The following is a 26291-nucleotide window of genomic DNA, read 5'->3' on the forward strand; positions in this document are numbered from 1 at the left end:
CCTTAACACATGGCGAACACCGCTCCGATGCTGCCATCAAATGGATCTGCTAATGATTCCCTAATGACGCCGCCGTCGTTAGATTCAACGCAGTGGAAAATGTTGATGAAGCCACAGCTCATCTATGTTTTCACAGAACGGCTGGATTTTACTGCAATTAATGCAACAAAACAGAGCAAATACAGTCAGACTCTGTTAGTTTTCACTTTGATTTCACAGGGTTTAAGAAGGATATCGTTAGCCTCATGTCATAATTAACTAAGACACACATGGGCCAAAGTCTGTGGACCCATTGAATCCAGGTGTTTCTTTTCTAACAGGGGTCTGGGATCCAAAACAATGACTAATGTCGGAATAGAGTTTTATATTATGGGATAAATATCCTATTGATTATTAATATTGATGTTTCTTTGTCTGATCCTCATGAACAGGACATCTGACAGCTGGAGACTTGATGTGTCCACATATTTATGTCCATAGAGTTGAGAAACATCAATATTTCACTCTAGTTTAATGGCAGATTTTTCTTCCTCAGTCAGATGTGATGACAGTAGATCGTTAGATGAAGAAGAAAATTATTATTTACAGTCAGAGCAGGAAAAATATTAGAGGCATTTAAAATCAGAGAAATAAAGAAAATCAGTGTTGATATAAATTTAGTCCAAACCATCTGTGAGTCATTTTGGAAACACAGATAATAATGCTGCGTTCCAGGCCGGTTTTTGAGCCCATAAGTCACGACTTGAAACCACGACTCACGACTTTTTTAATGCTCCAGGCAAGTTACACCAAACTGCCTGAGCGCAAGGAACTGTGGGAGTTAGATGTAAACAAACCAGCATAGTGGACCGTATGGGGCTTATGCTCATTTACAGTCATTTCTGTCCCAGAGGTGTTTGTTCTTTGCTTATTTGAGGGAAACAAGAGGAGGAAAAATGGCGCATAAGGCAATAGAAGCTGTTCTACCTTTAATGTTCCGTTTTCTGTCACTGACCTCCACAGCGTGTTTTGGATCTACTCCCTCCTCTCTGCACCAGCTACTATGCAGCGATATGTTATCAAAAACTCTCAATACTATTCAAGTGAGCAATGAAACTACGCCTAAAGAACTAAATTCCACTCCCTGGTTCCACTGAAAATAGCAACTAAACAAGTAATAACAATAAATCCCAGCAGTGCCTCCAGTTTCTGTAGCCCTCTTTTCCCTCAGGGGGGCGTAATAAGTGTAACCTGGGTCCGTGGGTTAAGTTCTCAACTGTTAAACCTTTTGAGTAAACTATGAGACTTATGCAATACACTTGACACAAATAAATAAACAAACTAGTCTAACCAGTGAGTGGACACAGAGACTGTATTTAAACAGAGAGTGTATTGTAAAGCGAATCAGTAAAATACTACAATACAATGAAATACTCAAGTAGTAAGGACAACAGAAGTTCAGGTAGAAGTCATTGGATCTTAGGGGTGTGTATCGGCAAGAATCTGGTGATACGATACAAATCATAATACTAGGATCACAATACATTACGATAAATCACTATACTGTTAAAAAGGCAATTTTTTGTTTGTTTCTTTTAAAAAAAAAAGAAAAAAAAAAGATTATTTCCTTGAAGAACTGAATTACACTAAAACTCTGCACAAATACTAAACATATTTTTATTTGATCCCAACAGGATCTAATGCTATATCACAAAATTTTCCTGTTTTAAAACTCAAATTCTGTTTTACATACATTACAGTTTCAGATCCTGTTCAAATGTTCATATTCTACTAGTTCAGAACTAACATCAGAACACTATTTGAGTTCAATCCCAACAAAGGAACTAACATTATTGAATAAAAGAGTGTCAAATAATAATAAATAAAATATATTAAAAAAACAAACAAAGAAACAAAAATGAACCTTCACAATATCTGCATTTGAATAAATACCTAAAAATATTGGCACAGTACTTTTTAATATTGATACAGTATTGTGAAATTAAGTATCACAGCATATTGCAGAACCAATATTTTCTTACAGCCCTATTGGATCAATATTTGAATGAGTAGAGAAAGATTCAATGTATGGATTAATAATTATAGAAATATTCAAGTAACTTATTTAAGTTCAACAACACCCGTCAGAATACTCTGAGATTAACCCTTTAGTCAATTTAACTCTTGAACTAAGTGCAGACAAAAGAATAATTCAGAGTTCACCTTGGGTGCATGCACGATCAGTGAAATATGTGTAAACAACGCATTAACAGACAGCCCTACTAAAGGCTGTAAACAGTTACACAAAGGTGATTTTAAAGATAATAAAGTATACTAGAAAAAACTATTACACCATGTGTGGAAAGGCAGCTTCTAACATAGCATGAACAACTGTAGGCTGGACCCAAAAACAAACATAAAACATAGAAATGTTTACCTCAAAGAGAACAACCTTGCAATGCTATACGGTTGGCACGTGTCAAAATACTACACTTCAGAGAGATGAAACAGGATTCAAATATGGATACAATCCCCGTGTACAACTCTTTAAATACCATTAATTAACCAGCTCAGCCACATATGCGTTACAACAAACTGATTAGAATACTGAGGTGAATGGTCACTCAACCTACAGTAAATGTCATCACACAAAGCTGGCGAAATAACTAAATAAAAAAGAAATCCTGTTGTGGGTCTGTAAAAATCCACACAAGACGTGTAGCTCAAAGCCCAGTACTCCCAGTCAGTGTTAAACACTCACTCCTTCAGTCCACAGTTTACTCCCAGTCAGTGTTAAACACTCACTCCTTCAGTCCAGTTTACTCTCAGTCAGTGTTAAACACTCACTCCTTCAGTCCACAGTTTACTCCCAGTCAGTGTTAAACACTCACTCCTTCAGTCCACAGTTTACTCCCAGTCAGTGTAAAACACTCACTCCTTCAGTCCCCAGTTTACTCTCAGTCAGTGTTAAACACTCACTCCTTCAGTCCGCAGTTTTCTCCCAGTCAGTGTTAAACACTCACTCCTTCAGTCCGCAGTTTTCTCCCAGTCAGTGTTAAACACTCACTCCTTCAGTCCGCAGTTTTCTCCCAGTCAGTGTTAAACACTCACTCCTTCAGTCCGCAGTTTACTCCCAGTCAGTGTTAAACACTCTCTCCTTCAGTCCGCAGTTTACTCCCAGTCAGTGTTAAACACTCACTCCTTCAGTCCGCAGTTTACTCCTAGTCAGTGTTAAACACTCACTCCTTCAGTCCCCAGTTTACTCTCAGTCAGTGTTAAACACTCACTCCTTCAGTCCCCAGTTTACTCTCAGTCTGTGTTAAACACTCACTCCTTCAGTCCGCAGTTTACTCCCAGTCAGTTTTAAACACTCACTCCTTCAGTCCACAGCTTTAACTCTCGGTCCTTCACTCACCCAGGGCTCGCGCTCCTTCAGCCCGCCTCCGCAGCTCCTTTAGCTCGGTGGCTAAGCTGAGGAACCTCGGGCTGTCTAGTAGCTGGAGCCACTATCCGGTAACATGTGTCCCCCGTCGGCTGTCTGAGAAGCCCTGAGTGTTCCGGTAGCTCACGGCGCTATCAGACAACTCCTACGTTGATGTAAACACACTAAATCCACACTTTAATGCCACTGTGTGACGGAGGTCGGCTAATAGTAGTTAGCTTAGCCACTGACGAGCGCGAGCTAAGTATCCCAGACATTAACGGTAGCTCAGCTCCGGTTTAAAACACTGAGACAAGGCACACAACTGTGCGCCCCGTCTACCGTATTTACAGTTCAAATAAACCAAGTCTATCTGGATAGGAGACGGTGAGCTGCGCGAACTGCTACAACTTACTCCAAAACGACCTCTTGAACTAAATCCGTCTCAGTCTCGAATCTTGTTTTTGTCTGTGTGGGTGCGCGTGCGTTACCCCTCCTCCCCGCTACATCCCACCCACTGTGCGCTCTGATAGGACGACAGGGAACCTGACAGTGAGCTTGACCTATGATAATTATTTGTTCAACCAGCGACACAGTTAGGTTGATCAACTTAGTGTTCTCACTCAAATCATGTAAAGAAAACAAACAAACAAACAAACAAACAAAAAACATGTTCAACGGTCAGTGGAAAACACTTGATCATTCAGATTGAAGGATCCAGCTTTAAAGAACTAAAAATCCCCAATAAAACAATGGGAAAATCCTCAACTATAATTCAAATCGCATCCTGTCCTATAGAAACTCTATTTCTCAATTTTATTCACATAAATCTACATGAATTTTGCGAACCCAATATTTAAAGTTTCCTTTAAACCCAAAAGCCAAAGAACTTCATTTTAAAATTCTGAATGGAGTCTATCCCTCCAATGATCTGAAAAAACAACGATTTGGTTTTGAAACAAATAACTGTGTTTTCTGTAATGAGACTGAAACCACAGTTCATTTATTTTTCCATTGTTTGTAAGTGGAAGCGTTTTGGCTGGACATTTATGACTGGCTTCACATAAACGTTTGCCTTCCTGAAGAATTTTCCGTATTGTACATTCATTATGGACATGTACTGGACAATGTCAAAGACAGCTTTTTACTAAATAATATCATCATTCTGGGTCAATTTTACAGACACGAATGTAAACATTTGAAGATGAAACCCACATTTTCCAGTTTCCATAATGAGTTTCTGCTCCATATGAAAACTCTCCATCACATGAAGAGTAAACCTGCATTAAAGCTTCTATCACTTATTGAAGAATATAATTTGTACAACCAGCCCTAGCCCCCCACCTCATTTTATTTATTTTTCAAAAATTGCAGTCTTCATGGTTATTGATATCCATATATGTACTCTTATTTGCACCCGTACCTTTGTATGTTCGTTAATAGAGATGCCAAGTTGTTTGTGTATTTGTATATTGTCAATAAAAAATTTTAAAAAAAATTAAAAAATCTAATCATGCTACGTATGAATGACAACCAGCTAGCTAGGAGGCTGGAGTTAAACCGTGTAAGCCTGCAACTAAAATACACCTATAAACATAGAGAGCAGTGCCAAGTTGAAGCAGCAGGGGTCATAAAATAACCCCAGGCTACAGCTGTATATTTGGATTCGTATTTGGTATTAATTTATTCTTCTCCTAACGCTAGAGCAGCTGCTGATTATGCAGAGCATTTGCAGATAAATAACATCAGAGCAATACCTTGTTTTAAAAAATAATCTGCATAAACACCTCATCCATGGGGGCTGCCATTGTTGTTTGACGGGCTACATGACATCAGAACTCGGAACTGGGAGAACATGGATCTAGTACGAGTTCACAGGTGGGAAGTCACAGGTTTGACTGACATTCCAGTGCATTCACACCAGTAGAAGTTTAGAAAAACAGGAGTTCCGGGTGGACTGGAACGCAGCATTATCAAACCAGAGCGAACCAATGCAATGATATTTATCTCAATCTGGGGCGCCGCTAGCAACTGTGGGCCCTTCATAAAAGAAAGTATCTGTAAATTTGTCATCAAAGTGTGTGTGTGTGTGTGTGTGTGTGTGTGGGGGGGGGTATGTAGGGGTGAGAGGTGTAACATGGGGGTAATGACTGTAACTAGTGTGAAACCAAAAATGAAACTTAACATGAAATTTTCTCAACTTCTACCCTATATCCACTGGACCCCCCCTGGGAATGCTGGGCCCACTGAATCTGTCATGTTTACCCCCCCACCCCCCCCTTTTACAGCACCCCGGGTCCTAATATAAACTATATTCTGACATTAGTCCTTATTGTTTTGGATCCCAGACCCTGTTAGAACAGAAACACCTGACACTTCAGGGCTCCAAGACCAAACTTTACACAACGTGGACTCCTTTTCTTTCATATGCTAGAGAACTAAATCTCCATATCCCTGAAAGAGGGTCTGCACGTAACGTCAGCGCTAGCAGAGGTCACCGAGGTTCCGCCCACTGAGTGGCAGAAAGAGGGAGATGAGTGACAGCGTTGGCTTCAATCCTGTCTAAACTGAAGAACAATATTGAATCCAAAATGGGGCAGAGCTGTTGTGAGACTGATTGTATTTTCAGGTTCTTAAAGCAGTGGGAGCTATCGTTTACAGACACCCAAAGACAAAGAACAGAGAAGGAGATGGATCCACAAATCCAGGAAACCAAACCTAGATCTGTGGATCCTGTTTGGTGTCAGCTAACATTCACTGATGCTGTATTTTTGGGTCCAATCAGACCTGAAATGACCTATTGTTTTGGCTAACGGTCCTTCTTAGTGCAGCTCTTGGTTTCATGATCAGATCTTTCCTGGTTTTTGTCTCATTTTGTGATTGTGAACCTTGTGCTCCTACATGATTAGTAAACGAACTGAAACTGAGGCCAACCTAGTTTTACAAATACGGAGGAACTGGAGAATAAAGCTACGACGGAGTATTAGGACCACAGAAGAAAAGAAAAACACTGGGCACTACCAGAAGAAAGTCAGAAAATATGGAGATAAAACCTGGAATTTTATGAGAATAAAGTCGAATACAAAAAGAATCACAATGTTATGAGAATAAAGTCATAGTTCTAAAAAAAACTCATAATTTAACAAAAATGTCATTCATTTATGAGATTAAAGTCGTCATATTCTGACAGTAAAGCCATAATATGATCAGAATAATGTGTTAATTTAAACCAGGTGGTGTAAATCTGCTAATTTCCCAGAATGCAGTGGTGCCCTGCTGGTCCACAGCAGTAGTATCTGTGTTGGATAAAGGACTGGATCTGAACTAGACTCAGTAAATCTGCTCAGTCCCAGTAGATCATGCATATATTCACTGGGGTCAGTCCACGGTCTACTGGAAATGACCTTTGGATCAGCTGGTTCTGGGCCCTAGTTTTGGAGCCTTTGGATCAGCTGGTTCTGGGCCCTAGTTTTGGAGCCTTTGGATCAGCTGGTTCTGGTCCTAGTTTTGGACCCTTTGGATCAGCTGGTTTTGGGCCCTAGTTTTGGACCCTTTGGATCAGCTGGTTCTGGGCCCTAGTTTTGGACCCTTTGGATCAGCTGGTTCTGGGCCTAGTTTTGGAGCCTTTGGATCAGCTGGTTCTGGGCCCTAGTTGTGGACCCTTTGGATCAGCTGGTTCTGGGCCCTAGTTTTGGAGCCTTTAGATCAGCTGGTTCTGGGCCCTAGTTTTGGACCCTTTGGATCAGCTGGTTCTGGGCCTAGTTTTGGAGCCTTTGGATCAGCTGGTTCTGGGCCCTAGTTTTGGAGCCTTTGGATCAGCTGGTTCTGGTCCTAGTTTTGGAGCCTTTAGATCAGCTGGTTCTGGGTCCTAGTTTTGGACCCTTTGGATCAGCTGGTTCTGGGCCCTAGTTTTGGAGCCTTTGGATCAGCTGGTTCTGGGCCCTAGTTTTGGAGCCTTTGGATCAGCTGGTTCTGGTCCTAGTTTTGGACCCTTTGGATCAGCTGGTTTTGGGCCCTAGTTTTGGACCCTTTGGATCAGCTGGTTCTGGGCCCTAGTTTTGGACCCTTTGGATCAGCTGGTTCTGGTCCTAGTTTTGGAGCCTTTGGATCAGCTGGTTCTGGGCCCTAGTTTTGGAGCCTTTGGATCAGCTGGTTCTGGTCCTAGTTTTGCAGCCTTTAGATCAGCTGGTTCTGGGTCCTAGTTTTGGACCCTTTGGATCAGCTGGTTCTGGGCCCTAGTTTTGGAGCCTTTGGATCAGCTGGTTCTGGGCCCTAGTTTTGGAGCCTTTGGATCAGCTGGTTCTGGGCCTAGTTTTGGAGCCTTTGGATCAGCTGGTTTTGGGCCCTAGTTTTGGACCCTTTGGATCAGCTGGTTCTGGGCCCTAGTTTTGGAGCCTTTGGATCAGCTGGTTCTGGTCCTAGTTTTGGAGCCTTTGGATCAGCTGGTTCTGGGCCCTAGTTTTGGAGCCTTTGGATCAGCTGGTTCTGGTCCTAGTTTTGGAGCCTTTGGATCAGCTGGTTCTGGGCCCTAGTTTTGGAGCCTTTGGATCAGCTGGTTCTGGTCCTAGTTTTGGAGCCTTTGGATCAGCTGGTTCTGGGCCCTAGTTTTGGAGCCTTTGGATCAGCTGGTTCTGGTCCTAGTTTTGGAGCCTTTGGATCAGCTGGTTCTGGGCCCTAGTTTTGGAGCCTTTGGATCAGCTGGTTCTGGTCCTAGTTTTGGAGCCTTTGGATCAGCTGGTTCTGGGCCCTAGTTTTGGAGCCTTTGGATCAGCTGGTTCTGGTCCTAGTTTTGGAGCCTTTGGATCAGCTGGTTCTGGTCCTAGTTTTGGAGCCTTTGGATCAGTTGGTTCTGGTCCTAGTTTTGGACCCTGGTTGTCAGTCCTGATGAAACCATGTATATTAGTTTCAGGTCCAAATAGCGCTGACCCCCTCCCCCCTGGATCAGGTCTGGATCCTCCATGTGTGTCCACATGTCAGTGTTCATGGACCACTTGTTCTTTGGTAGCTGGTACAGATCCATGTCCAGTCCAACTGTCCTTCATTTAATTTCAGATTTCCCATGGTCCTTTGCTCTGGCTGTGTTTACTGCTATACTCCGTCAGGTTGAACAGGTTGGTTTAAGACACTCAGTCTGACTGAGAGGGGCGTGGCCTGGGGGGGAAGTGACATATGTGCAGACCCTCTATTGATTAGTTGTGTCTTTTGTATTCATATTTGTGGCCCTGCTGGACTGGAGTGAACTGAACCTCATTTACTCCTGAACATATAGGAGACTCAGATTATGTGTGTAATGAGGCACTTTAGACACTGAGATGGACCATGTTTCCACTGATGGACCTACAGAGGATCAGATAATTGTATTCTTTAATGTCTAGGTACCAAGGTTACAATAGTTTTGGATTTTTCATTATAGTTTAGTTTTATTTAGTTTTGACTTTTTTTCTCTAGTTCAGTTCGTTTTAATTAGTTTTTAGAGCAGGTTTGCCAGTTTTTATTAGCTTTTGTTTTTTTCTAAATGCTTAGTTTTAGTTTAGTCGTCTCTTTTCTCTTCTTCTCTGTTGTCGTATTAAATAAATCCCAGTCAGGACTCTGCTGCTTTCTCCCAACTTTAGTCTCCATGTTTCCAGGTAGAGTGGGGACCAGAAGACGACTGGAAACCACAAGTGAACACAAGTGACAGAGCAAAAAGTGTCGTATGGAGACAGCACAGAAAACTGAGAGTGTAATAAATCGATTTCATATCAATCTGAAGTTGATAAAAATAAAAACAAAGGGAATTTTATCTATATTTTTTATACCTTTTAGTTTTGTAAACACACAATACAGTTTCAGTTAGTTATCCTTTTTCTTTTAATTATAGTTTTTATTTATTTCAGTTAATGAAAATGTTTTTTCAATTCTAGTTTTCGTCATTTCATTAGTATTCCTTAACGATAATAACCTTGCTAGGTACTGTTTGTTGTCTATTCTGTTCTTTGTTGTAGTTTTATTTTGTTTCTATACACTGCTGCCACTTGTTGACTTCAGATCCTTTTACATACAAAGGTGTGTTGTATACATGTAACCTGTGACTGAAAAAAACTCAATAAAATTAGTTGGAATTAAAAAAAACAGAAGAAAAGAAACAACTGGATTCAACAGGTTCACAGACTTTAGTGCATGTGTGGAGGAGTTCATGATGATCTGAGGATGGTGAGAAGTGAAATAAAACTCAGCAATTTGGTGAAAATACAAAAGTAGAAGTACATTTTTCCCAGTATTTCGTTTTGTATGCTCTGTGTACAATGACATTAAAAAGCATCTTGAATCTTGAGTAAAAGTGCAGACGGTTTGACCTTTTAGATTCAACACCAGGGCCTTTAACCAAACTGTTGGTTTTAGTTTGTTTCACCTGCAGAGTCTGAAACGTGTGGTTTTTGTAGAAATAATGACATGAAATGATGTCTTCCAACAGTAAATGACTGAACTGTTCCACATCCTGATTTTCAGATAGTATTTTTAACCAGAGTTTTATCATTTAATTCACATATGAAATAAATGTCAAGAACTGCCTCCTTTCATCTGTACAGCATCACTAAAAATAATTCCATTGTACACAAACATACACATTTACATTTTCATCTACAAGGTCTCCTTATGGAAATTACTACCTTATTTATCATCTGTAGTTGAGTGCAGAGCTCATCGTCATGGTAACAGCAGATTAACACCCACACTGAACTGATCTAAAGACAACGTTCGATAGGATTGAATATTTTATTAAACAGAACGTTCTATTGGGACACACTAGTAAGGGTTCAAATCATACCTTTTTTTAAACTTTCAGTCATGTATCTGAAACACAGTTAATTATGGTGTCCCACAGTTCTGTTTTACTTTGTATATGCTATTGTTGCTGTTATTGAAATTTGCATCTATTCATTCATTTTCTGAACCTGCTTTATCCTTACTAGGGTCACGGGGGTCGCTTGGAGCCTATTCCAGCTACTTTTGGGCGAAGGCGGGGTTCACCCTGGACATTTCACCAGTTCATCGCAGGGCTTGCATCTATTCATATTTTGTAAATGTTAATTTTTTATTCTTCTTAGCTCTATTCTTATGTTACTTAAATGTATATTCTATTTTCTATCTTATTTTTAGTTTTTGTAATCTTATGTTTGTTCTATTCTTATTTCTATAGAACTAGTGTTTTATTAATATTATTGAACTGACTGGAGGAGCACAATGACAGTAAAGGATATTCTATTCTATTCTATTCTATTCTATTCTATTCTATTCTATTCTATTCTATTCTATTCTAGATCATACTTGGCAGGCATTCGTTTCTCTTCTATGTCCGAGGCCTAACTCTACTCTAAAGTACAGGTTTATTTGTTGATCTCAGACTAAAACTAAACCAGGAGGTTCATACTTCAGATCTCCACCTCCTCTTCTGTGGAACCACCTCCTACATCTGCATCTGAAAGGCCTTCCTTCATCTGTGACGTACGCTTTAACATCTGCGTCCTATATGACTGCAGCTCCACCACAGACTGAACAGCCTGAACTGTGGCTGTAAAACTGTTTTTAATCCAATCTGAATCTGTTGTTTTGCTTCTTTTTAATGATCTCTGCGTCACGTCCACGTCTCCTCCTGTGGATCTGACCCCTGTTTGTGAATCACTGTGTGTTTTATCAAGTGTTTTTATTTATATATAAGGTTCTTCATCTCGTTATGATTTGTTGGCCGGATCCCCAACTCGACCCTGTGCCGTTTGGATGTTACCAGAGGGATTAATCCAAACACACCAGAGGCTGAACGTGGCCTTATTTACTGTACACCGAATAAAAATCACAAATGTGTCTCTGGGGGCTTCCCACACTGAAGAGCCTCGGGCAACTTCCATGTGAGGATCGGCAAAACAAACACAGAGTTCAGCTGGTAAATGCATCAGAGACCCAGAAACAGCAATCAAAGAGAAGAGGAAGAAGAGGAAGAGGAGGAGGTGGTGTTGGAGATCTGAAACTGATGGAAATGTGGAAGAGGAGGGAAGGGAGACGGTGCAGCTTTAATAACTGCAGCTATTCTGAGCTCTGCTGTCCTTTAGATGATCTGTGCACGGGCTTCATTAACACACAGTATTTAAGTCCAGCCTTTCAGCTTCGGCACTCTATACTTGGGGGGGTTATTTCAGGAAAATTTTCAGATTCAACTCTAGCCCAGATTTTCTAATGCTCCCATGTCTTGGGAATACAAAAATGTGAAAAAAATTTCAAATCAAGCCCAAAACCCCCCTCCCTACCCTGAAAATTACTTTTTCAACTCTGAAAACGAGGGTTTTTTGTCAACTTTCAAACCTTCTTCACTTTTGATAAAGTACAATGTAGTAATCTGCTCATGCTGGGCCTTAAATGTTTCTTTTTTGTGAGACATGTCATATCTTCAGGGTGCTTTGCACTATGAAAGGTCAAATTACAGGTCAAAGGTCACCCAAATGGTCCAAATGCATATTTGATGGAATGAAGCTGTTCATGTGGGTTCTTCCAAATGTTGGGCTCAGGTTCTGTCCTCAGAACACATCTACTGACCACAAACAACTGACATTCAACACAACTGTTTCCTCATGTATTCTCCACACAGACATGAACAAAGAACAGACGGTAGTTTCACATGACGCTGACATTTACATGTATGTGTCCTGTTGTGGGCGACACAGTGGTGCAGTGGATAGACCTGGAGCCTCAGACAGAAGGTCCTGGGTTCCATTCCAACACCAGCCCATGGGGGTGGGACCTTTAGTCCATGGGGGTGGGACCTTTCTGTGTGGCACTTACATGTTCTCCTCGTGTCTGCGTGGGTTCTCTCTGGTACTCTGGCTCCTCCCACCATCCAAACACATGCTCTGATAGGTTCATGGGTTCATCTAAATCACCCACAGGTGTGAATGTGACAGTGACTGTTTGTCTGTATATGTTCAGTCTGTGATGAACTGGAGGATGAACACCGCCTTCGCATGTAAGTAGCTGGGATAGGCTCCGCCCCCGTGACAAAGCAGGTTCAGAAAATGAATGAATGAATAAAGTGTTAGTGATTCCCTCCTAAATGTGTGCTAGTGTTTCCACACTAATGGCGGCAAATTCAAATGTTCTGTCCATGTCTGAATCTTTAGTCTGTACTGTGTCTGTAAAGGGCCAAAGGCCTGGGGGGGTCCCACCAGGAAACCAGAGGAACAGAACTGAGGACAGATTTGATCAAATGTCAGAATGGTATGAATTTTTGAAAAAAACTAGTCGTTTTGGTGACCTTTAACCTTCAACATGACCTTTAACCTCCAACATGACCTTTAACCTCCAACATGACCTTGACATCAGACTGTTCCTAGTCCACAGTACTCTTATGGTACAGTCTGGCACTGACAAGATCATGAACTGTCCCATCATGAACAGATTTATACACTGCACTGGACAAAAGAGTGGAGAAACTGGGAAGGCATCAGTTTTCAGAGTTAAAAAAGTAATTTTCAGGGAGGGGGTGGTGTGTGTGTGTGTGGGGGTTTGGACAAAAATTTCAAAAAAATGACACAGGAGTGCTTAGAACATTTTGTTGCATCAGAAAATCAGGGCTAATGTGGTATTTGATATTAAGCCCCCCCCCCCCACTTCACTCTGTTCATTGGATGGGTGGTCATTGAATGCACCACCAACACCAACAGAAGAAGCAGGAGACAACTAGAAAAGCACAAGGAGAGCACAGACCTCCGCCAAGGCAGATCACCCCCACCCCCCAATCACCACCAAATTTTGGTCATTTCATCCTTGTGCCAGAATCAACATTTGCTGAAAATTTCATCCAAATCCGTCCATAACTTTTTCAGTTATCTTGCTAACAGTCAAACAAACAAACAGCCCCCCCCCATCATTAACACACATTATTTAACTCCAGCCTTTCAACTTCTGCTCTCTTCTCATTTGATAGGCGGTCACTGAACGCACCACCAACAGCAGCAGCAGGCAATGACTAGAAAAGCACTGGGAGAGCGCAGACCTCCACCAAGGTAGATCACCCCCCCCACCCACCCACCCACCCCGATCACCACCAAAATTTAATCATTTGTTCCTTGTGTCAGTATCAACATTTCATTAAAATTTCATCCAAATCCATCCATAACTTTTTGAGTTATCTTGCTAACAGTCAGACAAACAACCCCCCCACCAAACCTGTATCCTTTGTTCCTTATTTCCAGAATCAGCCTCTGCTGTTCCTTGGTGGGGGAAACAAACACTTGTGGACCGGTCTGAGCATCAGGAAGGCCTGGTTCTGGTCCCTGCGGACGGTTAATGAGGTTTCGGAGTGACAGTGAATGCACCGCCACCCTGGAGGACACAAGCAGGACTTTTAAGATGCCTTCACTGTCCCTGCTGACACCGTTAGTGTTTCCAGCAGCAGCAGATTACATTACAGCCCCCAAACGCCTTAAAACCAACCCATTAAAGTCAGACTCATGTTTCAGCCTCTGAAGGTTTTGTCTTTTCACAACATCTTCTTTAACTCGTACTTTCAGCGTCATAAACACAGGAAACATTTCCCTTCAGCCTCGTTGTGAAACATGGGGTTTATTTACGGCGGAATCGTTGGTTTCCCGTCTGCAACATTAAAGGTCTGTACCGTACATCATCTGGCTGTGTTTTCCTTTAATTATATTTCCAATTATAACTTGTACAAGTGCAGTTACAGAAGGTAATAAAACATGTCTCATCACTGCGTTCAATACGTCAGAGAGTTTTGCACGAGTTTTTAATTTAAATTCATTTGGTTTGTTTTCAGTTTTAGTTCAGTTTTAATTAACGTTTAAAATTAAGACTTTCTTTGTTAAAAAATTCAGAAAAATCATTGTGTAAAACAACTGTAACCTCATTCAAATGCATCGTGTGTTTATGCAGAAACATTGACCTCTGACCTTTGAGCGCCTCAGTGTTTTCAGTTTATTTGGTTCAAGCGATTGTTTTTTAGGAAATTCCCGGCGCCAAAGGATGCTGGTAGGTAAAGTCCAACACTGACATAAATCAGCCACTGGACAACGTTCATAGTACAGAGTTCAGACCACAGCACAGAAGTGACGCTGAACTGAAGTCACATGACACACTGCTGCATCGAACATGTAGCTCCGCCCACCTTCTCCAACCTCCAGAGCAAAGAACACCAGAAAACAACAAATAGAGGATTTACAACAATAATTCATATTCTATTCTATATACCATCACTAATGTGTTGTGTCTTCCATCAGTTGCCACAGTACAATGAACTGAAGCATACTGCATATATGAGCACAGTACTGTAGTAGTAAAAATACACAACAGTACTGAAGTATACTGCATATATGAGCGCAGTACTGTAGTAGTAAAAATACACAACAGTACTGAAGCATACTGCATATATGAGCACAGTACTGTAGTAGTAAAAATACACAACAGTACTGAAGCATACTGCATATATGAGCGCAGTACTGTAGTAGTAAAAATACACAACAGTACTGAAGTATACTGCATATATGAGCGCAGTACTGTAGTAGTAAAAATACACAACAGTACTGAAGCATACTGCACATATGAGCACAGTACTGTAGTAGTAAAAATACACAACAGTACTGAAGCATACTGCACATATGAGCGCAGTACTGTAGTAGTAAAAATACACAACAGTACTGAAGCATACTGCATATATGAGCGCAGTACTGTAGTAGTAAAAATACACAACAGTACTGAAGCATACTGCACATATGAGCGCAGTACTGTAGTAGTAAAAATACACAACAGTACTGAAGCATACTGCACATATGAGCGCAGTACTGTAGTAGTAAAAATACACAACAGTACTGAAGCATACTGCATATATGAGCGCAGTACTGTAGTAGTAAAAATACACAACAGTACTGAAGCATACTGCATATATGAGCGCAGTACTGTAGTAGTAAAAATACACAACAGTACTGAAGCATACTGCATATATGAGCGCAGTACTGTAGTAGTAAAAATACACAACAGTACTGAAGCATACTGCATATGAGCGCAGTACTGTAGCAGTAAAAATACACAACAGTACTGAAGTATACTGCATATATGAGCGCAGTACTGTAGTAGTAAAAATACACAACAGTACTGAAGCATACTGCATATATGAGCGCAGTACTGTAGTAGTAAAAATACACAACAGTACTGAAGCATACTGCACATATGAGCGCAGTACTGTAGTAGTAAAAATACACAACAGTACTGAAGCATACTGCATATATGAGCACAGTACTGTAGTAGTAAAAATACACAACAGTACTGAAGCATACTGCATATATGAGCACAGTACTGTAGTAGTAAAAATACACAACAGTACTGAAGTATACTGCACATATGAGCACAGTACTGTAGTAGTAAAAATACACAACAGTACTGAAGTATGCTGCATATATGAGCGCAGTACTGTAGTAGTAAAAATACACAACAGTACTGAAGTATACTGCATATATGAGCGCAGTACTGTAGTAGTAAAAATACACAACAGTACTGAAGCATACTGCATATATGAGCACAGTACTGTAGTAGTAAAAATACACAACAGTACTGAAGTATACTGCACATATGAGCACAGTACTGTAGTAGTAAAAATACACAACAGTACTGAAGTATACTGCACATATGAGCACAGTACTGTAGTAGTAAAAATACACAACAGTACTGAAGTATACTGCATATATGAGCACAGTACTGTAGTAGTAAAAATAAGCAGAATTGTTAAGCAGGCAGGCAAATGATTCCAAGGAATTGAGCTACCGGGATCCGGTTCTAAAAAAGAACCGGTTCTCGAATCCCATCCCTAATTCCAACATTTTAAATGTCAGTAGCAGAACTTTGTTCCAGTCAGACTAATGACAAGAACAATAAAGCACATTTACAAAAGGAACGAACTGGAATGGGATTATTAAGGACTCAGATAGGTACTCGGTATCAGCAAGTACTCAAATGGAAGTACTTGTACTTGTACTGGCTCTGTAAAACTGTGGTACAGGTGCATCCCTAGTGTGTATCAGTCTAACCCCTGGTGTTGGACTCGATCCGGTCCCAGACTCTGTGGTTCTCTTCTATAACCTGTTCCCCATGTGTCTGGTTCTACATGTTAAAGGCAGTATCCACCACGGCTGTGTATCGGCAAGAATCTGGTGATCTAATACAAATCATAACACTAGGATCACGATATGATATATCACGATATATCATGATACTGTTAAAAAGGCAATTTTTTTGTTTGTTTCTCTTTTTAAAATGATTATTTCCTTGAGGAATTAAATTACAGCAGAAATCTGCACAAATCCTAAACATATTTTTATTTGATCCCAACAGGATCTAATGTTCTATCACAAAATGTTCCAACTGTGTTCAAACTGAAATTCTGTTTTACAGACATTCCAGTTTCAGATCCTGTTCAAATGTTCAGAATCTATTTGTTCACAACTAACATCAGAACAGGATTTGAGTTCAATCCCAACAAAGGAACCAACATTATTTAATAAAGAGTGTTAAATAAGAATAAATAAAATTTAAATAACAAAGAAAAACAAACAAAAAAAAAGAACCTCCACAATATCTGCATTTGAATAAATATCTAAAAATACCGATACAGTAATTTTTAATATCGATACAGTATTGTGAAATGAAATATTGCGATATATTGCAGAACTCATATGTTCTTACAGCCCTAGTATCTGCTGATACGGGTCTGAACACAGTGACACAGCGTTTTCCTCAAAGACGCTGCAGCTCAAACATGTGTGAGTTGAAATAATAAATCCGTTGTGTCCTGCCCCACAGAGGCAGCGCTCCACACCTCTGTGAACAGCCCGTCTATTATCCCTGACAGTTATTACAGTCTTAATAGTGGAAGTAGACGTTCCTAAATGCCAGCTGTCCCTGTGTGGGTACGTACAGCTGCTGTGAGCGGAGAGGAGGCGCTAATGAGAAGAACAAGACACAAGCACAAATGAAACATAGACCAGGGTCTGCAGGGGGACAGCTGGTACCAGGGTCTGCAGGGGGACAGCTGGTACCAGGGTCTGCAGGGGGACAGCTGGTACCAGGGTCTGCAGGGGGACAGCTGGTACCAGGGTCTGCAGTGGGATGTCAGCTGGTACCAGGGTCTGCAGGGGGACAGCTGGTACCAGGGTCTGCAGGGGGACAGCTGGTACCAGGGTCTACAGGGGGACAGCTGGTACCAGGGTCTGCAGGGGGACAGCTGGTACCAGGGTCTGCAGGGGGACAGCTGGTACCAGGGTCTGCAGGGGGACAGCTGGTACCAGGGTCTGCAGGGGGACAGCTGGTACCAGGGTCTGCAGGGGGATGTCAGCTGGTACCAGGGTCTGCAGGGGGACAGCTGGTACCAGGGTCTGCAGGGGGACAGCTGGTACCAGGGTCTGCCGGGGGACAGCTGGTACCAGGGTCTGCAGGGGGACAGCTGGTACCAGGGTCTGCAGGGGGATGTCAGCTGGTACCAGGGTCTGCAGGGGGACAGCTGGTACCAGGGTCTGCAGGGGGACAGCTGGTACCAGGGTCTGCAGGGGGACAGCTGGTACCAGGGTCTGCCGGGGGACAGCTGGTACCAGGGTCTGCAGGGGGACAGCTGGTACCAGGGTCTGCAGGGGGATGTCAGCTGGTACCAGGGTCTGCAGGGGGACAGCTGGTACCAGGGTCTGCAGGGGGACGTCGGCTGGTACCAGGGTCTGCAGGGGGACAGCTGGTACCAGGGTCTGCAGGGGGACGTCAGCTGGTACCAGGGTCTGCCGGGGTCTGCAGGGGGACAGCTGGTACCAGGGTCTGCAGGGGGACGTCAGCTGGTACCAGGGTCTGCCGGGGGACAGCTGGTACCAGGGTCTGCCGGGGGACGTCAGCTGGTACCAGGGTCTGCAGGGGGATGTCAGCTGGTACCAGGGTCTGCAGGGGGATGTCGGCTGCTACAACAGCAGCAGCACCGACACCAGCACCCACAAAAAAACAGCCTTCATTCAGCAGGAGGTACCAGTGTTAACTTAACACCGACTACTGTTAAGACTCAGACTGAACATGTGACTCAGAAAGACGACTGAGTTCCACCTGTACACAGCAGTCAGACCAGTGTCCCTGTAGTCTGGAACCCAAAGAGTATCAGAAGAAGGGCAGTGCACTGTAACTGTATCAGCTGTTTTTTGTTTTGTTTTGTTGTTGTTTACACTTTCCTTATCTTAGGAACACCCACACAGACCACATAGACCCCCATAGACCCACACAGACCCACATAGACCCACACAGACCCACACAGACCCACATAGACCCACACAGACCCACACAGACCCACATAGACCCACACAGACCCACACAGACCCACACAGACCCACATAGACCCACACAGACCCACACAGACCCACATAGACCCACACAGACCCACACAGACCCACATAGACCCACACAGACCCACACAGACCCACATAGACCCACACAGACCCACACAGACCACATAGACCCACACAGATCCACACAGACCCACACAGATCCACACAGACCCACACAGACCCACACAGACCCACACAGACCCACACAGACCTCCCCCCAGTGTGTTCCTAGTGGGCTGACTGCTGCTCAGACCCCCCCCTCAGACTGTTCCTGGGGGGCTGGTTTCTGCTGTAACAGAACCTCTTTGATGTGTCTAATCTACACAGTGGGTCTCTGGGGCCTTTTCACTGAAAACACACTCATATGAATGTAATCAGATTACATACCAGTGTGTGGATGTTCCACAGTGTCTGTTTCTACCTTTTTTGTTCTCGTATAAAGACGATCCGTGGGTGGAGGATAATGAGGCCCTGCAGGGACTCCATATCCAGGCCCTGGTCCTCTCAGACCTGGTTCTGGTGGCTTTCTGATCCAGTCAGACCCAGTTCTGGTGGTTTTCTGATCCACTCAGACCCGGTTCTGGTTCTGGTGGTTTTCTCTTCAGGTCTGACCATGTAAAGCCTCATTTCAACACATATTCAGACTGAAACGGGTCAGTGTCGTCGTCTGGAAACTGAAGCAGAACGCAGACGAAGCCTTCAGTGGGCTCTGCTGCGTTCACTGGACCTCCAAAATGTGGGGATTTTCCCTCCACATGAACCTGCCCTTCACATCAGATCAGTCTGATCCTGGATCAGTCTGTTTATGAATTAAACCCCTGTCAGCTGACTGAACACAGACGTGAACATGTGGGATCAGCCTAAACTCAGTCTGATAGCAGAGGGTCCACAGTGTTTGATGACAGTTCAGGGAATAAAAACAGACGAGCAGGAAATAAACCCATGAATATTCATGTCCAGCTCATCCTCAGACACACACAGTGTGTTCGTCATGTTCTCATTTACATTTTTATGTTGTACATTTTTGGTTCTTTAAATACCAGTGTTCATATCACACTCATATTTATCTGTCATGTTCTACTGAAGGGTTCCAGTTCTTCTCGTTTCCTCATTTGAATGATTTTGGATCAGGTCAGACGGAACACTGGAGTGTTTTTCAGAGCAGGTGTTCTGACTGAAACGGTTTATTCTGTTCAACATGAACCAGGTGGATTCATTCAGACGATCTCTGGTCCTTATTCACTGCTGTTCCTACAGGACCGTCCCACTCAGGTTAGTTCAGGTTCTACATTCAGTATAAGTGGATCTAAACTGGGCCGGACCGGTCCAATAACAGCAGAACAGACAGTAAATAAATAAATTGTGACAAATACAAAGGTTTGTCTTTGATTTAGTGCAAAAAACAACAACATGCAATTATCAACGCATTTACATTTACTAACTAAAGAAATGAACAACCTGAAAAAACTGACATTTCTAAGTAAAAATAAGTGTAATTTTAACAGTTTTATTGTAACTGTGTATTTCTACATGTGTATTATAGACTGGATCTACAAATACACAAAACATTTAACAACAGGCAGAATATTAATAAAATTACACTGATTTCATTGAAGACATTTCAGATTATTCATGTTTTATTGTTAAAGGACAGTTTGTAAATGTTAATATTTTTATAATGTTCCAGTATTTTACATTTTCACAAAAAACCAAGAAGAACATTTGGAGTCGTCGTTATTTATAGGCTGTTCTAATATTATTTTACTTAAGATCGGAATTCAACAGTTGGACGAGTTCGACATCATTGACTGTTTACAACTTTAGTGGAATTTTTACACTTTGTAAATTCACCCTTTAATGGGCCGGACCAGACCCTTTAGTGGGCTGGACTGAACCTTTTAGAGGGCCGGACTGGACCCTTTAGTGGGCCGGACTGGACCCTTTAGTGGGCTGTAGTGGACCCTTTAGTGGGCCGTACTGGACCCTTTAATGGGCCGGACCAGACCCTTTAGTGGGCTGTAGTGGACCCTTTAGTGGGTTGGACTGGACCCTTTAATGGACCGGACCAGACCCTTTAGTGGGCTGGACTGAACCCTTTAGAGGGCCGGACTGGACCCTTTAGTGGGCCGGACTGGACCCTTTAGTGGGCTGTAGTGGACCCTTTAGTGGGCCGTACTGGACCCTTTAATGGGCCGGACCAGACCCTTTAGTGGGCTGTAGTGGACCCTTTAGTGGGTTGGACTGGACCCTTTAATGGGCCGGACCAGACCCTTTAGTGGGCTGGACTGAACCCTTTAGAGGGCCGGACTGGACCCTTTAGTGGGCCGGACTGGACCCTTTAGTGGGCTGTAGTGGACCCTTTAGTGGGTTGGACTGGACCCTTTAATGGGCTGGACCAGACCCTTTAGTGGGCCGGACTGGAGCCTTTAGTGGGCTGGACTGAACCCTTTAGAGGGCCGGACTGGACCCTTTAGTGGTCCCCTTTTGGCCCACAGGCCTTATGTGTTCCACCATATTCCTGTTCTGTGACGTTTCCGTCTTAATTACAGACGCCTCATCAGTCAAAGTGACTAAATGAAATGCATAAATAGAACAGACTGGACTGAAGGGACACACACACTCTTTTGTGTCCAGTTCCCTTCAAAGCCAAACAGTCCTTTTGTTTCGTTGGTTTCATTTCAGCGTTTTCATTTTCAGCCGTGCCTTCGTCATCAGCGGCTCTAATTTGCCATCTCTCTGTTGGACGTCCAGGTGCTCTGTGGTCATTTATCACTGCCTCCGTCTGCAGCGTTCAGAAGGAAAAACCCAAAGACTCTCATGGCCTTGGCAAAAAAAATGAAAGAGCACAAAACTCTGTCTCATTCCATGTATTATTCACAGAAATTAGCAAGCTTGGAGTTTTCAAAGGCACAAATTATTGTTAACGACTCCAAATTACCTGAGGGACTTCAAATTAGCACCATCTGAGGCTCATTTTCCTTCTCCAACAGTTCTAATGGATTCATTTCACAAAGGCTGCTAACAATACAGAGTCCACATTATGGACAAATGGACGGTAATTCTGTCCTCAGCAAAATAACTGCAAACCCCTTCAGAAAAAAAAGATGGAGACAAAAGACGGACGGACGCCTTGAACTGAGTGGACAGAGGTGTTCAATAAAAGACACTGTCATCCTGTCACCGACCAGAACAACAACACCACCTTCATCACCATCATCATCAAACAGACGTGGTTTCATTTGATTCAACACAGACACTAGAACTGAATGAAAGTCACATCAAAGTTACAGAAGACCCTGATAAATATGCGACTGATATTTATACAGATAATCATCCAGATGAACACTGGTATGAAACAGTTTTATGCAGCAGACGCAGATTTTTAATGGTATGATCTTGTTTTTTCATCATTTAACCATAAAAAAACCCCACTCATTTCCCTCAGATATTCACCTTTATAAGGATAAAAAACAAACAAACAAACCACTGTTAAAGCATTAAACGTTCAACAACAACCTACAGAAAAGGAAACAAACACTCAATAATAAACTCCAGTTAAGATTTATGAAACATATACACTATAGCTCTGTTAGCTTAACTCTATTAGCTTAGCTCTGTTAGTTTAGCTCTGTTAGCTTAGCTCTATTAGCTTAGCTCTGTTAGCTTAGCTCTGTTAGTTTAGCTCTGTTAGCTGAGCTCTGTTAGTTTTGCTCTGTTAGCTTAGCTCTGTTAGTTTAGCTCTATTAGCTTAGCTCTATTAGCTTAGCTCTGTTAGCTTAGCTCTGTTAGTTTAGCTCTGTTAGCTTAGCTCTGTTAGTTTAGCTCTATTAGCTTAGCTCTGTTAGCTTAGCTCTGTTAGCTTAGCTCTGTTAGCTTAGCTCTGTTTCCTGTTGGTTTGAGTCATCAATAACTGAACTAAAGATCTGTTTGAATCCAACAAACTCTGACAGTTGGTTCTTTATGGTTCTCATCCTATCACTGTTTGATTCTATTCTATTCTATTCTATTCTATTCTATAAATTAAACCTATAAATTCCACTCGTCGTCTATAATAATGTCGGTTCATGCTCAGTTTCATTCTGACATTAATAATCAGTTTATTCTAATGACATTTAAATGTGATTATTTCGTCTGTTTAACACTTGATTCTCTAGAGATTTCAGCTGCAATTGCAAGCCCCCCCCCCCAAGTTGTTGCATTGGTATTGGTGATCACCTTATTGCGTGGACCTCTGAGTTGCAAATTGCCTTGACCCCCACACCCTCCCAGTAAGTTCTCAAACTCTGCTGATCCACTGGAGTGATCTGAACATACACTTAGTGTACGTAGACTGAAGTGTGCTTTTATCAAAGTGATGTTTCTGAAACAACTCAATGACAAATGAAAGCACGGCCTAAATTGTTGGGCAATAATTCACAAATTCAACAAATAACACAAAAACAAATGACTTCAGTGAAAAATTTTTTTTTTATTACACACTCATGAAAATATTCAAGACAAACTGCTACAACATTAGCCTACTATGTAGGCTGAAGATAAAAAGAAGTCAAATTATAAAAGTATGATAGTCTCAACTGTCAATCAATAAATGCCAATGCACAGTAAACAAGTTGTTAGTGCTTATGTACAGTCTGTTGCTATACAGGTGGGTATTAGTGGCCATTATTTGTCCAATTCAGGATTTTGCACACGTGAACGGAGATCTTTTTCTACATTTACAACATGTATACTTTTGGTAAACGGCACATTTCTCAGTGCTCTGATTTCTGTTACAAGTCGCACGGACTTGGCATGTAGTCGTTTTACCTTGAGAAACCCTTGTCATTCTACGCAGTAGCATCTTCCTCTCTCTGTCCTGTGAAAGTTCCTGCATTTGTCTGTTTCTGAGTTTGATAGGAAGCTTGTGCTAAAATTTTCACCTCATTTCCTTTGCTCCTGTACATGCCTTGAACAGTACATATGCGTTTGCACAAGCAATGTCAAGTATGTTGTAAAAGACAGCTACAGGCCATCTCTGTGTGCCTGTGTACACTGTGTAAGCACGCAACTTCTGATCCAGGATGTCAGCACCACATTTCAAATGGTTATCGTCTGTGACGACGTTTGGCTTTCACTGCAAATCTTCTGCAAGTTCCACTTTCTTATGCAGCGTGCTGAGAAGACACACATTTTTGTTCTGTTTGGCTGCATAAACTGCCTACAGGGCACTGCCAGGTGTGAACACCTGTGTGGAAAACTGCTCACGTTCTGTGGTGTTTTTTTTTGCCTGCACAGGAACTTCCCGACGAATTTTATTGATTGTGCCAAGAGGAGTTGTATTACATTGTAGGAGCCTGTTAGCCAGAGACAATGAAGTGAAAAAATTGTCCATAGTAACAGTCCTACCCCAGTCCAAAAAGGGTTCCAGAAGCCTTGTGACAACATTCTCAGCAACTCGTTCTCCTGCAGCACGGCTGGGGTCTTTTCCCAAGTAAGGCATGGCATTGCACATGTACTTAGTGTCCAAGTCTGCTGCAATCCAAAACTTTATCCCAAACTTGTCAGGTTTAGATGCAGTGTATTGCAGAAAAGGACATCGGACCTTTGTTGGAAAAAGCTGTTCATCAACCGTAACGTGTTGCTCTGGGTTGTAAGACAGCACACAGTTCCGAACACAGCGCCCCCAAATTTCTGAAACAGCAGCAAATTTGTCCATCTGCACGTGTTCCAAGCAGGTGTCCTTGATGTCAAAGCGCAAATAGTGCATCAACTCTTCATAACGGTCTCAAGACATCGTGGACAGGATCTCAGGAATGCTAAAACATTCTGACCAGCAGTCACGCATGGCACCGGTTCTGCCACTCGCTCCTCTGAAGTACAAAACAGCGATGAATGCCATCAGCTCGTAGACAGTTGTGTTCCAGTTCGGGTTTGTCCCATGGGCTTTGTGCACTGTGCAGTCTCTGATGATGTCATCAGCATGCTGATATCAAATAAACAGAGGAAGCTTTGCAAGTGACTAGTAATTTTGCGTCTTGCGAACTCTGTCGGTCCTGCGTCACTGAATGGTGTCTGCGTTGGCTGAATGGTACTCAAGTCCTCAATTTGTTGCTGGACCCAAACAGTGCCGTCTTTCGCTGTCTCACAAGGTCCTGCCTTGGAGTTTTCGTCAGCGTGCTTGCTTTTCTGGGACTGGAAAGACTTCTGTTTGGTGCGCTTGGACTTCTGGGATGAGGAACACTTTCCTCCATTGTGCTTGGGTTTCTGGCACTGTGGTTTCTCTTCAGTGCACTTGCCTTTCTTGAATTGGAAAGGCTTTCCTTTTGCAGCTGTAGACCTGTCCTCATTGTCCTCCTCTTCAACAACTACTCTCTGTTGAGTAGGCTTACGTGTAGGTTGAACTTATAAACGAACAATCCCATGTTTCCTCCATCACATATAAACTATGGACAGAATCCTTCGTTTTTCTCTTCCAGTCTCAGCTTCTATTTCTATTTTTTTTTTGGTTCAAACTGTTAAACCCCTCTGGTCTTGTCAGAAGTGTGAGTCTAAAGCCTTAACTTTAAGTGATTTAAGGAAAAACTGAACGTTACAGTCTGACGTCCTGTCATTTCAGAGTCTGCTGGGGAAGCTGCAGCTTTAATTGGCAGCAGATCTTCATAATCTGTCAAATAAACGACGACAGCAATGAGGAAGTTTATTAGACGACGTACAAGGTTGATCAGAGCCGGTGGAATAAAGTGGAATCTGTCCCGTTTAATTCAAAGATTAATGAGGCACGCACGTAAACAGTCAGAGATCTGCAGCAGAAACACCGAGTCCATGAGTGAAGACGGAGAACGGCAGCAGAACGGTTCAATGAGGTGGAGTCTATACACCCACATCCATCATCTACGCACTGACGGTTCCACTACCATCCACCAAGGAACCAAAAACAGTCAAACACATTTAAGGTTCCTCCACCGTCCATGGAGGAACCAAAAACAGTCATCAAACACATTTAAAGACCAACAGATATGGTTACATCAGCTCCAAAATGAGCTTCATATTTAAGCATTTTTAAGGCATTTACCACTATTTATTCTAATATTGTCATCTGTATTTTGTGGACGTTTGTGTCTTTAAGGGTTTCTGTCTTTTGCTCCTGAATATTTGGAGACCAGTCTAACCCCATATCGTCTTCTTTTTCTTCCAAACACCTGCAGCTATTAAATAAACTTTAATTAAAGTTACTCAGTCATTAATAAGATGTTCATCAGTGTTTCTATCGTCTGATCTAAATGGACTTGGTTGACCAATCAGCTGTAACATCAGTGAGTAGAACGTCCACGTCTGCAGATACTGAACGACTGAGGAGTTCATGGAGGAGATGAAGTCACAAGTTCAACTGTCGGACGCCAGCAGAGACTGGCCCAGGTCTTATTAGGAGAAGTGTGTGTGTGTGTGTTATCGGCGTCCTCTGTCTGATTAAAAACACCACTTTTCCGTCTCTTCCTCTGAGGATTGTGGGTGAAGGTGTCTCCTGT

At 42.4% G+C, this 26291-nt stretch overlaps 1 protein-coding gene across 2 annotated transcripts in view; it reads right to left on the bottom strand.

Moving 5' to 3' along the window:
* The window catches only part of LOC115415980 (glutamate receptor ionotropic, delta-1-like), a 242015-nt gene that overhangs the window by 45567 nt on the left and 170157 nt on the right, over window positions 1-26291 (bottom strand). The gene's annotated exons all lie outside the window — the stretch shown is intronic.

The sequence above is a fragment of the Sphaeramia orbicularis genome, unplaced genomic scaffold (genome assembly GCF_902148855.1).
Source record: "Sphaeramia orbicularis unplaced genomic scaffold, fSphaOr1.1, whole genome shotgun sequence".
NCBI classification, from domain to species: domain Eukaryota; kingdom Metazoa; phylum Chordata; class Actinopteri; order Kurtiformes; family Apogonidae; genus Sphaeramia; species Sphaeramia orbicularis.